The following is a 17,235-nucleotide window of genomic DNA, read 5'->3' on the forward strand; positions in this document are numbered from 1 at the left end:
AACTGGGTCACATGGCACTTCTATACCATGCAATCTGGTGAAAGCAAACACACTGCATTTGCAACCTGCATTTGGGGGTGTCATTAACATTGCACCCACACCGGCTGCAAATTGCAAGGGTTGTGCATTTGCAATGCAGTGCAAGAAACGTGCAGGAAAAGCGGGTTTCCCCACACCGTGTTCTGGGTCCTAAGAGAGTTCCCTGCTCCACCATCCAGGCTGCATAGGACTGCTTCACATTTTCAGCCCTAGTTCACACATATGCGGTGCGGGAAAGGAAGGAATCCCTGTTCGTTTCCCCACCGCATTACAATCTCATTGTGTTTTGCGATTTGCTGTGAGCGTCAATTCAAAGTTAACAACACCCCAAAAGCAGGTCGTGAATGCAGTACGATCCAATTCCAGTGCGGCTCAATAAAGGTGCATTTTTTTTGCGCTATGCGGTGCAATTTGAGAATGGGTTCACATTTCACCACACAGAATCACATGTGAATTGCGCAGGAATGCGGTGGGGTTCCTGTGCGATTTATAAGCGAGCTATAGTGTACACCCAGGATTACTCACTGTGGTTCTCTGCTGGGGATAGAAAAGAAAGAGGGCGCACCAACCTAGTGCATTACCACTGGTAAACTTTAATGCAGCATAAAAACAGTAAAAATTATACTCACAAACGAGCTAGTATAAATAGCTTTCAAAAGGGCACAAAAGCGCTGTTTCTGTGGATCGACACCCCAGGACCTGTTGCCGAGAGGATAGGACCAGCGCATATGGCTGATGGCTTATGTGTTTCGGGGGAGCACCCCTTTCTTCAGAGCCTAAGCGGGCAATGGTTGGTCTCTCGAATTACTCTCTCTATAAATGTATGTATGTGCCTGTGTCTACCCCACCCAATTAGTGGTGACGCCCCCTCTCACAGATATTAGGCACCACCCACCCATTCGGGTTAACCCTCTCTATCCCATCCCTCTGAGTGTGATTCCCCATTTGTAGCCAAAATATAGAGGGCAAACATCACTCTATGTAATCTGCTAAAAAGATAGTGGTAGTAGTAATACTAGTACAAAAAGAAATTGATTAATTGAAAAAATGAATAGATATAAATAAAAATATATATATATAAAAATATAGAGACACTGGACCAGTAGATCAATTTCACTCTTACCATATGCTCTGTGCAACAGGGCAGGGGAAGGGGGATTGGGTGTGCCAAAACAAAGACACCTCACCTCCTTCATGCAGCTCTACTTGTGTCCCCATGCCTCCGATCTACTGGGGTGGATGATGCCGGGCTCCTCCGGCTCCCAGGAGCCATAATAGTGCCGCATGCCATGTGTGGAACACACGCCATTCAAAAGGCCAGGAAGTGCGGACATACCTGCGTTCCACCCGCAACTTCCGGCCGATCGTGACGTCATTTCCCCCTCCTCCACAGGCGTCAGAGGTCACTGTGCGCCAGGAACACGGTCCGGAAGCGCGGGTGTGTTTGTGTTTCACCCACTGCTTCCGACCGTCAACCTGTGGTGAATAATGCGCGCGCATCTCAATACGGCCGCGCGCTCTCTACCAATCGCTCCACTCCCAACATTATCATTGGCAGAGGCTCGATCTGGCTAAGCAGGACAGGCAGCATTCTGGCGGGGGCTACTAGCAGTGCTCAACCCACTTTTCTCTAAAGAAACATTGATGAGAAATGGAGGGGAAAAGGAATGTATAATTTAAAAACTTAATTAATTATTTAATTTAAAAAAAAAAAAATTAATAAAAATAAAATTGAAAATATTATAATGTAAATCTCGATTCCTAAATAAGGAAGTGGAAAAAAGGGGTTAATGGAAAATGGAATCCAAACCTATATGTTGATCATAATGTAAAATTGTTAAATTGTTAGAAGGAGTCCGCAGAAGTATCCCTCCAAGGTACAGTAGATCATACCATATCCATAAAATCCATAGATTGAAATATAACATATAATATACTTAATGTTAAAAGAACAACGCATGGGAGTCCATAACAATTAGTCGTCATGATATCAGCAGGACAGGCAGCATTCTGGCGGGGGCTACTAGCAGTGCTCAACCCACTTTTCTCTAAAGAAACATTGATGAAAAATGGAGGGGAGAATGTATAATTTAAAAACTTAATTAATTATTTAATTAAAAAAAAAAAATTAAAAATTAATAAAAATAAAATTGAAAATATTATAATGTAATATTAGTCAGTGAGGGGAAGTGGGTAATACATTGGAGTGCAAATAAAGTGTATGCCATACAGGGGTGGGGGGGAGTGGTGGCAGGACAGTGTTGGGGGGGTGGGGAGAGAAAACTGCACCCCCGCCTGAGTAGACACAAATACTTGCACCAGCCCTGCCTGTCACACAGAAAATCTGTATTAGTGTTGAAAATTTAACAACCACATTAAATATCGTGCATATCACAAATCAATTATATCTCAGAACCAGAGTCAGCTCTAGACTTTGTGAGGCCTTAGACAAAACCTAGTCATGAGGCCCCACCCACGCCCATAATGGGAAAAATATAGGTGATAAAAAATAACTGTATAAATGCATATATTAACAGCCTTAATTCCTATCAACTATGAATTCACAGTTTCTATACATTTCTCTGACCAATTCTTTAATTAAATATCGTTAAACATAGGATATATATATTACATGCACACACATATAGATCAAATTGTGCAGCTGCCTACTCATTATCCTCGCTGTCTCCTAAATGTGAAATAAATTTGACTACAAAGTATAAAACAAAAAAAAAGTTATTTTACAACATAATCTTGCACATAACCTGTTTAATGTAACAACAAGCATGCAACAAGTGATTTTTTTTTACAAAAATGTAAAACATAAAAACAGATAAATATGTCACTTTGCATATTTGCTCAGTAGTGCATGGAACATAAGAGGTATAAAGTGCAATATTTTTCAAGTAACATAAAATAAGTTTATTGCATTCTTCAGAAAAACTTCAATAAAAAAAATTAAATTGGAACTTTAGTCAGAAAATTAAGTCCTGCTAGATCCCTTGAGGCCCCTTTTGCAGGTATAGCTATGATTTTTTTTTTTTACAAATAAGTGTCTAGACTGTTTAAAATTTTAAAATTTTTAAAATTTGCACATGTTTAGTTGCTCTCCATTTTTAGACACTGCCGAGTTTGTAGAGGCCAATCTGCTGACAGCCTTAAAGTGAAATTAAACTCTTCTATCCATTACAGCCAAGGAAGCTGCTTCTGATTGATCTGCAACTACCATTGTGCTGCTCCAACAAATGCCTGTCAATTCTGAACAGGTGTCTGTTTAGGGTGCCTGCAGAAAAACAGCCTGGTGTAAGGGTGTCCTATTAGCGACTTATGCCAGGGTCCTTTCTGATGCACTTACTGAAAGCCAACCAAAACCAAAAAAAACAAACCCTTTGTTTCAAAATACAATAATATTTATACAATACCACAATAGATGTGCTAACTATAGTTGAGGCTCATACACAAACCTCCTGGGAGGTTTTAACAGTAGTAAACTTTTTTAATGTTTCAGTATCAGAACAGCACATAAGTTTAATTCAGCAAAAGTTGGAGTTTCAAAACATTCTCCTACATTTTGCAGTAAATTCATCTATCACAGATGAATAATTTCATTTTGAATCCAGATCACGTTCAATGGACAAAACTGCTAAGGCAGATAATCTCTCTTGGCTCATAGTTGATCTTAAGTATGTTTTTATTCATTTTAGTTTTGAAAAGCTCCTCTCAGCTGATGCAACAGTAACTGGAATTGTTAAGATGACTCTTAATGCAACATAGATGTTTGGATAAATGTCAGTTAAATTGTTATCAATGAGGTATTTCAAGGAACCGGACATATCCAATTTTGGAGGTACAGTACACATACACATTCATAGCTCTTCATACAATTCCAGACCTCTTATGTCAGAATCAGAAGAATTGGGTAAAGTAAGTAGGGCTTCAAGTTCTTTGCAGTTTTGTAATAGGTCTTTTTAAGATTTCATGTATAAAGAGGAGATATCAGATAAATATCCAAAATTACTGACATGCAGGGGCAGACTGACCATTCGGGCTCTCGGGCACTGCCCGAGGGCCCCATGCCACTAAGGGGCCCCATCAGGGTTGCCAGTCTCAATAAAACCAGGGACAGTATGTAAAAATCTGTGTTTTTTAAAAAAAAATCCCAAGATTATAGCTGCCCCACCTCTCCAGTTTCTTTTCAGTGTGTGTGTGTGTGTGGGTGTGTGTATTCTGTGTGTGTATATTGTATGTGTGTGTGTGTATACTGTGTGTGTATATTGTGTGTCTGTGTGTGTATACTGTATGTGTGTGTATACTGTGGGGCCCCATAATCTATTGCCCGGGGGCCCCATAATCTCCTATTGCCCGGGGGCCCCATAATCTTCTCCTATTGCCCGGGGGCCCCATAAGTTGTCAGTCCACCCCTGCTAACATGGCTTTTTAAACCTTCAAAGCGAAGCTCAGCACTAGCATGAATCTTGTCGGCAATAACATTGAAATATTCTGCTCTAAACCTGTCTGCAGGGTTTACAATTCCTTCATCTGGACACTCATAATCAAACATTCTTTTGGTCCTGCGTATCCTGAACTGTCGAAATTCCCTTGGAATGTCCATTTCTTCAGCAATTTCCCTGGCAGGAACACTGGCAGAATTAAAGCCGTTTTGTCGATATTCCTTCAGCCAGCACAGGAATGCCTCCAAGAAAAAACTTTGGTGGTTTTTCCGACGGAATTCCGCTCAAGCTTGCCTTGCATACACACGGGTCACACAAAAGTTCTCTGAACTTTCGACCGTGAAGAACGCGGTGAGATACAACACTACGATGAGCCGAGAAAATTAAGTTCAATGCTTTTGTGCATGCGTCGAATTGTTTCCGAGCATGCGCGATTCTTTGCGCATCCGAATTGCATACAGACGAACGCATTTCCGGATAGAAACTTTTTCCGACCGAAAAATAGTGAACCTGCTTTCAATCTTTTGCTGGCTGGAATTCTGCCAGCAAAAGTCCGATGGAGCATACACACGGTCGGAATTTCTGACCAAAAGCCCACATCCGACTTTTGCTGGCAGAATTTCTGATCGTGTGTATGGGGCATTACTGGTCCTTTCTGAATATAACAGATTCTATCTTTATCTTCCACTGGGAAAGTCCATTCTCCAGGATCATAACTTAGAGGCTGATATGTAGACTCTGGTTGCTCAGAACCTGAAACAATAGGCTTTTCTCGAATTACTTCTTCTGTGCTACACAAAATGGTACGATTCAGATTCAGCAGAAGTGCTTGGCTGTGAATGATCTTCTCTTTCAGTCAAAACTGATTCCATCGTCTCATGTTCACACTCAGGCACCTCTTCGCTTGTACTTATCTTACTATTAAAAAGCGTATGCATAGAGCCACGCAATTCTTGTTTGCATTCCTCAAAAGCAATATTCTTTTTTCTTTTTTGGTGACCAGATTCAAATTTTCACCCTCTGTCACGTTCTCTTCCACGTTTATGCATATTTGTTTTAAAATCATGGAAAACTAATGTAAATTCTGCTAATCTAGTAATTATACACAGTGTATTAACACACACAATTTTAGAACAAAATAAACAAAATGATAAAAAGACCAATGCAGGAACAGAATTGAATTGATCGAAGTGGTTTCTTCTTCTGGTCTCTCAATTGGTCAGACTGTTTTCATGCTAAATCATTTCCCTGCTGTTGTTACGCCTTTTATAAGCAAACAAATACACTGATTAACAAGTGTACTTGTATAATGAGTTTTTCAGTGTATATCTGACAAAAAGCTAAGTGGCATTCCAATCCAGTTAGGAGGTAGTCCAATCTGTGGGACAGTCAAACCCAGCTGAGGAACAGTCCAATCCAGCTATGGGAGTGTGACAGTTCAATCCAGTTATAGGACTGTGACAATCCAATCCACCAAAGAGACAGTCCCAGATAAGGGATAGTCCAAGATAAAGGACAGTCCCACATAAAGGACAGTCCGACCCAGCTGAGGGACGGTCCAACCCAGCTGAGGGACAGACCAACCCAGCTGAGGGATAGTCCCAGATAAGAGACAGCCCAGCTAAGGAACAGTCCAATCCAGCTGAGGGACAGGCCGATCCAGCTGAGGGACAGTCCGATCCAGCTGAGGGACAGGCTGAACCAGCTGAGGAACAGGCCAACCCAGCTGAGGGACAGGCCAAATTAGCTGAGGGACAGCGCAACCCAGCTGAGGGACAGCGCAACCCAGCAAAGGGACAGCCCAAGCCACCTGAGGGACAGTCCAATTCAGCTAAGAAACACAGTCACAGACCTCACATCCATGAAACAAGAGATGATCAGATACTGCCTGGCCATGATACAGGAGATGGTCAGAGACTGTGTGCAGACAATGATACAGGCAATGGTCAGAGAATGTGCGACCATGAAACAGGAGATGGTCAGAGACTGTGTGCGGACAATGATACAGGCAATGGTCAGAGACTGTGTGGGACCATGAAACAGGAGATGGTCAGAGACTGTGTGCGGACAATGATACAGGAGATGGTCAGAGACTGTGTGCGGACAATGATACAAGAGACGGTCAGAGACTGTGTGCGGACAACGATACAGGCAATGGTCAGAGACTGTGCGACCATGAAACAGGAGATGGTCAGAGACTGTGTGCAGACAATGATACAGGAGATGGTCAGAGACTGTGTGCGGACAATGATACAGGAGATGGTCAGAGACTGTGTGCAGACAATGATACAGGCGATGGTCAGAGACTGTGCAGACAATAATACAGGAGACGGTCAGAGCCTGTGTGTGGACAATGATACAGGAGATGGTCAGATACTGTGTGTGGACAATGATACAGGCGATGGTCAGAGACTGTGCAGACAATAATACAGGAGACGGTCAGAGACTGTACTCGGACAATGATACAGGAGTTGGTCAGAGACTGTGTGTGGACAATGATACAGGAGATGGTCAGAGACTGTGTGTGGACAATGATACAGGTGAGGGTCAGAGACTGTGCGGACAATGATACAGGAGATGGTTTTATTATGGTAATGACAAGCAAACTCTTACCTGGCTAACACGGTAACAAACGTTGGAACCACAGACAGGGTGCTGACAGACAATCACGCCACAAAGATGCAGGAGATGGTCAGACACTGTGCAAACAATGATACAGAAGACGGTCAGAGACTGTGCAGACAATAATACAGGAGACGGTCAGAGACTGTACTCGGACAATGATACAGGCGATGGTCAGAGATTGTGCGGACAATGATACAGGCGATGGTCAGAGACTGTGCGGACAATGATACAGGAGATGATCAGAGACTGTGTGGACAATGATACAGGCGATGGTCAGAGACTGTGCGGACAATGATACAGGCGATGGTCAGAGACTGTGCGGACAATGATACAGGAGATGGTTTTATTATGATAATGACAAGCAAACTCTTACCTGGCTAACACAACAAAAACGTTGGAGCCACAGACAGGGTGCTGGCAGACAATCACCCCGCCAAGATACAGGAGATGGTCAGAGACTGTGTGCGGACAATCATAAAGGAAATGGTCAGAGACTGCATAGACATGATACAGGATGCTGATAGAGGAAACATCAGAATAAGCATAATTGATAACTTATCAGTGTAATGCTTCTTCATTATCAGCAGGTTTAGGGAGAGGGTAAATAACACTGCTGTATTAGTTACCTGTAATAGAGAAGGTGGTGCACCATTCTGGCTGTACAGTCTGACAGAGGAATATGAATCACAAAAATGGGTGCACAGAATTATAAATCTTTTGGTAGATGAAAAATGTTACAAATGTGTGTGAATAGCTGTTTCCCTGGCGTTCATTTTGAAAGCAGAACTGCAGCAAGATAAATAAAAAAAGCCCATTAAAAATAAAATAAGCCCTTCAGTTTGAATGACAGCCAGCCTCATTCAACGGCCTTCCTCAAAGCCCACACTGGAATGTACATGCCCTCAGCCTGTCATTCGACGAGTAAAGAGAATCGGCACAATGATGATCCCATCCAGTGGCGGCTGGTGCTCAAAATTTTTTGAGGGGCGCAAAAAAACTGAAAAATTCTGAGAAAAAAAACATCAATTGCAGCCTAAATGTACAGTACCATCAAATGCAGCCACTGTGCCCATCAAATGCAGCCACTGTGCCCATCAAACGCAGCCACTGTGCCCAGCAAACGCCGCAACTGTGCCCCATCAAATGCAGCCTCACTGTGCCCATCAAATACTGCCACTGTGCCCAGCGGACGCAGACACTGTGCCCAGCGGACGCAGCCACTGTGCCCAGCAAACACCACTACTGCGCCCAAACGCCGCCACTGTGACCAATCAAATGCAGCCTCACTGTGCCCATCAAATACTGCCACTGTGCCCATCAAATGCAGCCACTGTGCCCAGCAAATGCCGCCACTGCACCCATCAAATGCCACCACTGTGCCCCATCAAACGCCCCCACTGTGCCCCATCAAATGCCACCACTGTGCCCCATCAAATGCTGCGACTGTGCCCATCAAATGTTGCCAGGGGGCAAATTACGTGCAACCGGTCTGGAGAGTCAACAGCCACTTATGGTGGCGCCAGTCCCCCCGGCCAAGCACGCCCATAATATTTACAAGTGCGGCGCTACATACAGCAAGCCCCTGCAAAGTGCCGCCCTAGGCCTGGGCCTTGTCGGCCTAGGCCAAGACACAGCACTGAGACAGGGTAGAGACCATGAGACAGACAGGGTACAGACCATGAAATCATAGACAGACAGGGTACAGACCATGAGATAGACAGGGTACAGACCATGAGAACGTAGACAGACAGGGTACTGGGTACAGACCATTAGACAGACAGGGTACTGGGTACAGACCATGAGACCGTAGACAGACAGGGTACTGGGTACAGACCATGAGGCAGGCAGGGTATTGGGTACAGACCGTAGACAGACAGGGTACTGGGTACAGACCATGAGACCGTAGACAGACAGGGTACTGGGTACAGACCGTAGACAGACAGGGTACTGGGTACAGACCATGAGACAGACAGGATACTGGGTACAGATCACGAGACAGACAGGGTACTGGGTACAGACCATGAGACAGACAGGGTACTGGGTACAGACCATGAGACAGACAGGGTACTGGGTACAGACCATGAGACAGACAGGGTACTGGGTACAGACCATGAGACAGACAGGGTACTGGGTACAGACCATGAGACAGACAGGATACTGGGTACAGACCATGAGACAGACAGGGTACTGGGTACAGACCATGAGACAGACAGGGTACTGGGTACAGACCATGAGACAGACAAGGATACTGGGTACAGACCATGAGACAGACAGGGTACTGGGTACAGACAGGGTAAAGACCATGAGACCGAAGAAAAGGGTACCGTACAGACAGCATGTAGTAAGATGTTTATACCTGCTCCTCGGTCCCCTACTAAAGGCAGCAGGAGAAGCCGGCGACAAGTGATGTTCTCTTTGAGCTCCCTGCAGTGCAATCTGGGAGTTGTAGTCTCTGCAGGGCACAGGCACCAGAAGGCCAAGTCTGTGTGTCTGTGCTGTGAACTACAACTCCCGCCATGCACTGGGGCCAGCAACTTTGGGGGAAAGGCTAGGAGAACAGAGCCACGTGGTGGAGCCTGCTATTGGATGCAGCCTACTCGGACGCCGAGATGATGTCATCTACCTCGTCCGCAGAAGCTCATCAGCTCAGACAGGCGGCGCAGCGGCGTCAGTCTGTGTGCAGCGCCCGCCCACCCGCTCACCCCACTGGCTTGCTTGGGCACACTGACCAGGGGAAACTTCCTTCCTTCCATTCCCGAGTCCCACTGTCCAAGGCAAATTAGGCGGCCGCCCGCTAGGCCCTTGTGGGGGTGAGGCCTAAGGCGACCGCCTAGTTTGCCTAATTAAAGAGTCACCTCTGCTCAGAACACAGATGAAATACACTTAACTGAGCAAATGAACTGTTTGTCTGGACTTTAGGTTTAGACTAAATGACTTTCAATATGTTATTATACATACAACACATGTTTTCTCTGAAGAGACCACTGCGAGAAAACAAAGGGGTTAAATAAAAGAAGTGAAAGTGAAAGTAGGTGAAGAATTTGCGATTGTTCATATAACGGGAAGAGCGAGGAAGGAATTCATTTCCTTCCTGAAGAGCTGAATGCTGCAGACTGGGAGTATAGCGGGATTGGATCTCAGTTCTCCTATAACAGGTAAGATAATCCAGAGATTTCATCCACTACCTGGGAAAACAAGGGGGATTTACTAATATATGAAATATTTTATTTTATTTGTTCAAATTATTTCTTATAGTATCTCACAAAAGTGAGTACACCCCTCAAATTTTTGTAAACATTTGCTTCTATCTTTTCATGTGACAACACTGAAGAAATGACACTTTGCTACAATGTAAAGTAGTGAGTGTACATCTTGTATAACAGTGTACATTTACTGTCCCCTCAAAATGACTCAACACACAGCCATTAATGTCTAAACCGCTGGAAACATAAGTGAGTACACCCCTAAGTGAAAATGTCCAAATTAAGCCCAATTAGCCATTTTCCCTCCCCGGTGTCATGTGACTCTTTGGTGTTACAAGGTCTCAGGTGTGAATGGGGAGCAGGTGTGTTAAATTTTGTGTTATCGCTCTCACTCTCTTATACTGGTCACTGGAAGTTCAACATGGTACCTCATGGCAAAGAACTCGGAGGATCTGAAGTCGAGTGAGGGTATAATGGACCCCACTCGGCTCTAAGCCCTTGGAGGACTGGAGCGATGTTAAATGTCACTTCCGCCCTCTGGCCTTAAAGGGCCCTTTTATTTATTTATTTTTTTTTTTTTTAAGGATAAAAAAAAAAGACATTTCTTTTTTAATTGCATTTTTGTGTAGATGTGAGATCTGAGGTCCCCAGATCTCGAATTAAAGAGGACCTGTCCTGCTTATTTCTATTGCAAGGGATGTTTACATTCCTTTTAATAGGAATAAAGGTGATTACATTTTTTTAAGTAACAGTGTAAAAATACAAAAAATAATTGAATAAATAATAATAAAAATAATAATAATTTAAAGCACCCCGTCCCTCCAAGCTTGCGCGCATAAGCAAACGCATAAGTCACGCCCATATATGTAAACGGTGTTCAAATCACACATGTGAGGTATGTGCGATTGTTATAGCAATAATTCTAGCGCAAAACCTCCTTTGTACCTCTAAACTGGTAAGCTGCAGAAATTTTTAAATGTCACCTATGGAGATTTTTAAGTGCCATTCCACGAACAGGCGCAATTTTGAAGCATGACATGTTGGGTATCAATTTACTCAGCGTAACATTATCTTTCACAATATAGAAAAAAATTGGGCTAACATTACTGGTTTCTTATTTTTTAATTCAACAAGTGTATTCTTTTTCCCAAAAAAATGCATTTGTAAGACCGCTGGGCAAATACGGCAAATACGGTGTGACATAAAGTATTGCAACAATCTCCATTTAATTCTCTAGGGTGTCTGAAAAAATATATATAATGTTTGGGGGTTCTAAATAATTTTCTAGAAAAAAAAATGATTTTAATTTGTAAGCACCAAGTGTCAAAAATAGGCTCGGTCCTTAAGTGGTTAACAGGATGGATAAAAATTGGATGGGCTCGCAACTTCCTTTATCCTGGATAGGGAAGATTAATGCAATCAAAATGACTATTCTACCCAAATTGCTTTATCTATTCAGAGTCCTCCCTATTCCAATTCCTTCCTATTTTTTGAGAATAGTACAAAAAAGAGCAACTTCGTTTATATGGGGCTCTTCTAAACCACGTATACCTATACACATACTACATCTTCCCAAAAATAAAGGAGGCCTGGGATACCCTAATTTTACTAACTACTACAGAGCAGCACATTTGGCGAGTCTGTCCAAATACCATGCAAAACAGGAAATCCCATTATGGGTATTTATAGAGGCTTCAGAAAATGACCCTCTATTAATATCAAACTTGTTATGGCTTGATCCTAAAGACCGCTTTAAAATTCATAATCCCATAACTAAACACTTCTTATCTCTCTGGGATAAACTAAAAACCAAATATCAGTTACAATCTCCACACAATCCTCTCCTTTCTTTTATCAGAAATCCGGCCTTTTATCCGGCATGGATCTACCCAAATTCTTTTAAAGCTTGGACAACATCAGGCATTCAGACACTAAATAACTTCATAGCATCTAAATCATTCCTTTCATTCCCATCGCTTAGAGAAAAATATGATCTACCAAACTCTGAGATATTTAGATATCTCCAAATCAAACATTTCTATACACCATTCCTAAAGGGGGATACACCATTATCCCAATTATCCATTTTTGAATCAATCTGTACAAAAGATCCATTTGCTAAAGGTACAATTTCATCACTTTATAATCAATTATATGGAGTAGTAAATCTTAATAGACCCTCTTACGTTCAGAGGCGGGAGGAGGACCTGGGACGAACTTTAGAAGACACGGACTGGTCTAACATATGGCTCACATCTAAGTCATCTTCACCCAACATCTTAGCACTGGAGACAAATTATAAAGTCCTAACTCGCTGGTACCTTGTACCTGCTAGAGTGGCAAAATATTCACCTAATACCTCAGCTCTTTGTTTTCGAGGATGTCCAGAAATAGGCACACATTTACACATATGGTGGACGTGCCCAGTAATCCAAACCTTCTGGAAGGAAGTCTTCGTGATTGCATCTAAAATATTTAAAAAAATAATACAACCAGATCCATATATAACATTACTTAATCTAAAACCGGAATGGTTAACACTCTCTCAATTCAAACTTATGATCCAACTAATAACGGCTGCAAAACAAACAGTGGCCAAGGCATGGAAATCTCCTACATTGGTACTAGCAGAAACAATTCACAGAATGAATAATACAATGTCCCATGCTAAGATGGTAGCCAGCGATCAAAATCAAATTCCAAAATTTGAAAAACTTTGGCATCCTTGGATAAAACAACAGTTCCTGACAAATTTCAATGACTCTGTCCTGTTGCCATGGTAACAGATTAAATGACTTACAGAGACACCCATTCTAAGGCTTCAAAGAGAACTAAAAAGAATAATAAACTGACGAGCGGGACAACCTTGTGGACCATACCTCTGCCTTTCTACTCTTTTTCTTCTTTCTCTTTCCTTTTCTCCACCTTACGATTAACGCTCATTATCAGAATTTATTTGACCTATATACACTCTACCTGTAAACAATATGTATAGTAGGTATAAATCATTTAAATACCTACAAAAGTAACTAAGGAAATGATATATATCTTTAATTTAGGTTTACGTGAACCCAATGTTTAATATTTGAAATTTCATGATATTTACCTATATAAACCCTACTGTAAAACAATGAGCTTTCTTTATAGATCCTTGTAAACTTACTTTATGTATCTTTATAATATTGTATACTCAATAAACTTCTTTTGACAAGGAAAAATTGGATGGGCAAAAAAATGTTATCCTGGCTCTGGATTTTTTTTATCAACTATAAGTATTATATTGTTTCTATAGAAAGTGGGTAGGTGCAGTGGCCATCAGTAATGAAGTGGGTTAGTAAAGTGGTCATTACTGGAGAAGTTGGAAAGTACAGTGGTCACCAATGGTGGTTGGCAGAGTGGCCATCAGTGGATAAGTGGGCAGGTGCAGTGGTCATCAGTGGAGAAGTGGGCAGGTGCAGTGGTCATCAGTGGAGAAGTGGGTGGGTGCAGTGGCCATCAGTGGAGAAGTGGGTGGGTGCAGTGGCCATCAGTGGCGAAGTGAAAGGGTGCAGTGGCCATCAGTGGCAAAGTGGGTTAGTACAGTTATCATCAATGGAGAGGTTGGTAGGTACAGTGGCCATCAGTGGAGATGTAGGTGGGTGCAGTGGCCATCAGTGGAGAAGTGGGTAGGGGGTACACTGGCCATCAGTGGAGAAATGGATGGATGCAGTGGCTATCAGTGGAAATGAGGATGGGTTTATTAGCCATCAGCAGAGAAATGGCCATGTGCAGTGACGATCAGTGGGGAAACAGGCTGGTGCAGTGACCATCAGTGAGGAAGTGGGCTAGTGCAGTGGCCAATAGTGGAGTTGTGGGAGGGTGCATTGAACATCAGTAGACTGATGGGGAAGGAAGTGAGATGATCTGAGGATTAAAGAGGAGCTGATCAGGGGTAATAAATGAGGTAGAACTCTATACAACTAAACCCATCTCTAGTGTGTGACGTGTCAGTAAGGGGGGGGGGGGGGGGGGCAGGCCCAAGCAGTGTATATACGCATCTGGAACAATAATGCTTCATTAGAATATTGCATCACCAGCCTTTGTGATTCAGCCTTACATGGGGAGCAAGGACAAGCTCCATTCTGCTGCACCTGCTCTCCTTAGACACTGACATGCTATGTAAACCTGTGAAAAGTGATTCTTTTTGTTTCCCTATAATATCAGGAGGTCACTTGGAAAGGGATGGAAACCAGTGCATGCCATGTTCCCCTTTCCCCTCTTTCCTAGTTTCCCCACACACCTTACCCTCCAGCCAGAGCACCTCCCTGACACTCATCTCCCATACCACTGTCACATACCTTCCCATCCACTGACTTCACCCCATTCATAGATCCTGATCATGGCAGGGGTGGAGAGGAGAGCTGACCAGCAGAGGGTGAAGGGGACAGCTGAAAGATATCTGACCATAAAACACTAGAAGAGTGAGAGAAAGCAGAACAGGAGAACACCTGGAGAAGGCAGAGCATAAGCTAACTAAACAATGGGAAGAGACATCATAATGTAGATGATTATGAACAATGGGGAGAAAATGGAGGCAGAGTCTGATCCAAATAAAAGCAGGGAGAATAGTAAAATAAATGGCAGAAAATAGTTAACCAGCAGTCCTTGACATTATGTGGGAGTTTAGTGAGAGTGAGTACAGCTGACATTTCTAATAGGTAGAGAGAGTTGGATAGTGTACTATACTGTGCTACTATAGCTTTGTGATATCCAGTACTATATCCTGTACTATACACAGTATCAGTGCCATAAACAGTACTATATCTGCTGATATATACAGTATTATATACTGTGCTATAAACAGTACCAGTGTTATATACAGTACTATATCCTGTACTATACACAGATGAGTACTATATCCTGTACTACAGTATATACAGATGAGTGCTATATACAGTACTATATCCTGTACCATATACAGTATCAGTGCTATATATGGCACTATATCCTGGGCTATATACAGTATCAGAGATATACAGTAATATATCCTGGGCTATATACAGTATCAGAGATATACAGTAATATATCCTGTGCTATATACAGTATCAGTGTTATATACAGTTTTGTAATCTGTATTGTATATTTGATTCTAATACTTTACAATGAATTGAAGTTTGTGTGGTTAGGGAGACCGGAGTTTAAGTCCACCTACATTCATTCTGATTTCCTAGGACCCAACAGTCCTTCTTAGAACTATTTTTGTGTGTCAGTAACAGGTTCTGTTGCTATGTTGCTGCTGTCCCCCATGTACCATGTATTGTTTATTTGGACCCCCAAGCCATTTTTTTTTTTTTAATTTTGGTGCGGGGTTCCCCTTAATATCCATACCAGACCTGAAGGTCTGATATATTGCACATAGTTAGGTGTTAGTTTGTTTCCTGTTTGTTAGGTTTATTAGTCTGGTATTCTAAAAAAATGAATAAAAACCAAGCGCTGATGTGGATAGATATGTGTGATATAAATAAATTGTGCTAAAAAATATATATAAACCAATATAGTTAGTGCTATAATAAAATCAGTAAATTAAAGCTGCTATCAATATAGGGTGATCAGATAACCAAACAAATAGTACTAAGTATAAAATTGATGCACTTTAAATAAATAGTGCACAATATGCTGCTGCGACTAAGCTTAAATCCAGGAATAAAAAATGCATACATGTGAATAAAATAGATAAATAATTGTGGTGCTAATACATGTGTTAAAATTGCCAAAATAAATCTTCAAATTGGTGATGTGACAGTAAATATAAAAAAATAATAATGACACTCTAAATACAATGTCCAGATAGAGATAAATAGTGGGGGAAAGTAAAAATAATTAAACAGTTCCTTCCCTTAATCCAGATTGATTGACTCACTGGGTTAGATCGTTTGTATCAGGATATTTAGTTTTTCTTGCATCCCACTTTAGCCATAATACTGCTGATGATTCGGCTCTCAGGATAAAGGTTTTATGCAAAGCAAGCAAAGAAATCATTGTGCAGTAAACTTACTAGATGCACAAGCAAAACAGGTACAAGAGATACACTCACAAACTCCCAGTCTATTAGAAGCATGAAAAAGGAACCTTGAAAAAGTCACGTGTCAGTGATGCAACACGTGGGAGGAGCTTAGGACGTTCAGTGCTGCAATACACTTGAAGGTTAACAGCAGTTGTTTCTCTATGGGAAATCCCGTCCACAGCGGCTGACTGCAATCTGCATATTTGAATGCTTCTAATAGACTGGGAGTTTGTGAGTGTATCTCTTGTTTTTACCAATGAACTTTTATGTGTATTGTCGGACCGACAATTCATTAATAGCCGCGAGTCGTTTTAAAAGACTTGCTGTCAGACTGTTCTAAACACAGGAAACATGTGCCCCTTTACAGGCATACTATAGACACCCCCAGGTATGAAATTTTAAGGAATATTACACTTTTATTATTTCACTTTAAAATCACTGCTCCCAAAAAAACAGCCGTTTTTTAAAACTTCTTTTTGCATTGATACATGTCCCCTGGGGCAGGACCCAGGCCCCCAACCACTTTTTATGACAATATCATGCATATAAGACTTTAAAATTAGCACTTTTGATCTCTCCCATAGACTTTTAAAAGGTGTTTCGCGGCTTTCGAATTTGCCGCTAACACCCCAAATTTTTTTTTTTCAAATAGAATTTTTATTGAATTTTTGACAAGGAAAAGAGAAAACAAAAACAAATAAGAAAAAAGAAAAAGCGTATCATAATCGATATAATACATCCTTGGTCTTTCTATTAACATTCTGACAAATACCGTCATCATATATCCTTTCCATGAAAGTGTTCCCTTCTATCTGCATGGAAACTGGCCTATGACATCATTTATCCTCTTTAGATTCGTGAATCCGTCTTTGTA

The 17,235-nt window shown here is 41.9% G+C and overlaps 1 protein-coding gene across 1 annotated transcript in view; it reads left to right on the forward strand.

The window, feature by feature from the left end:
* The first annotated feature begins 10,131 nt into the window (after nt 1–10,131).
* Nucleotides 10,132–17,235, forward strand: part of LOC141148387 (interferon-induced very large GTPase 1-like) — a 60,210-nt gene continuing 53,106 nt past the window's right edge. Inside the window, exon 1 of the mRNA XM_073635833.1 lies at nt 10,132–10,270. The gene's annotated coding sequence lies outside the window, so the exon portion shown is untranslated. The remainder of the gene's footprint in view (nt 10,271–17,235) is intronic.

Source organism: Aquarana catesbeiana, linkage group LG06 (genome assembly GCF_042186555.1).
Source record: "Aquarana catesbeiana isolate 2022-GZ linkage group LG06, ASM4218655v1, whole genome shotgun sequence".
NCBI classification, from domain to species: domain Eukaryota; kingdom Metazoa; phylum Chordata; class Amphibia; order Anura; family Ranidae; genus Aquarana; species Aquarana catesbeiana.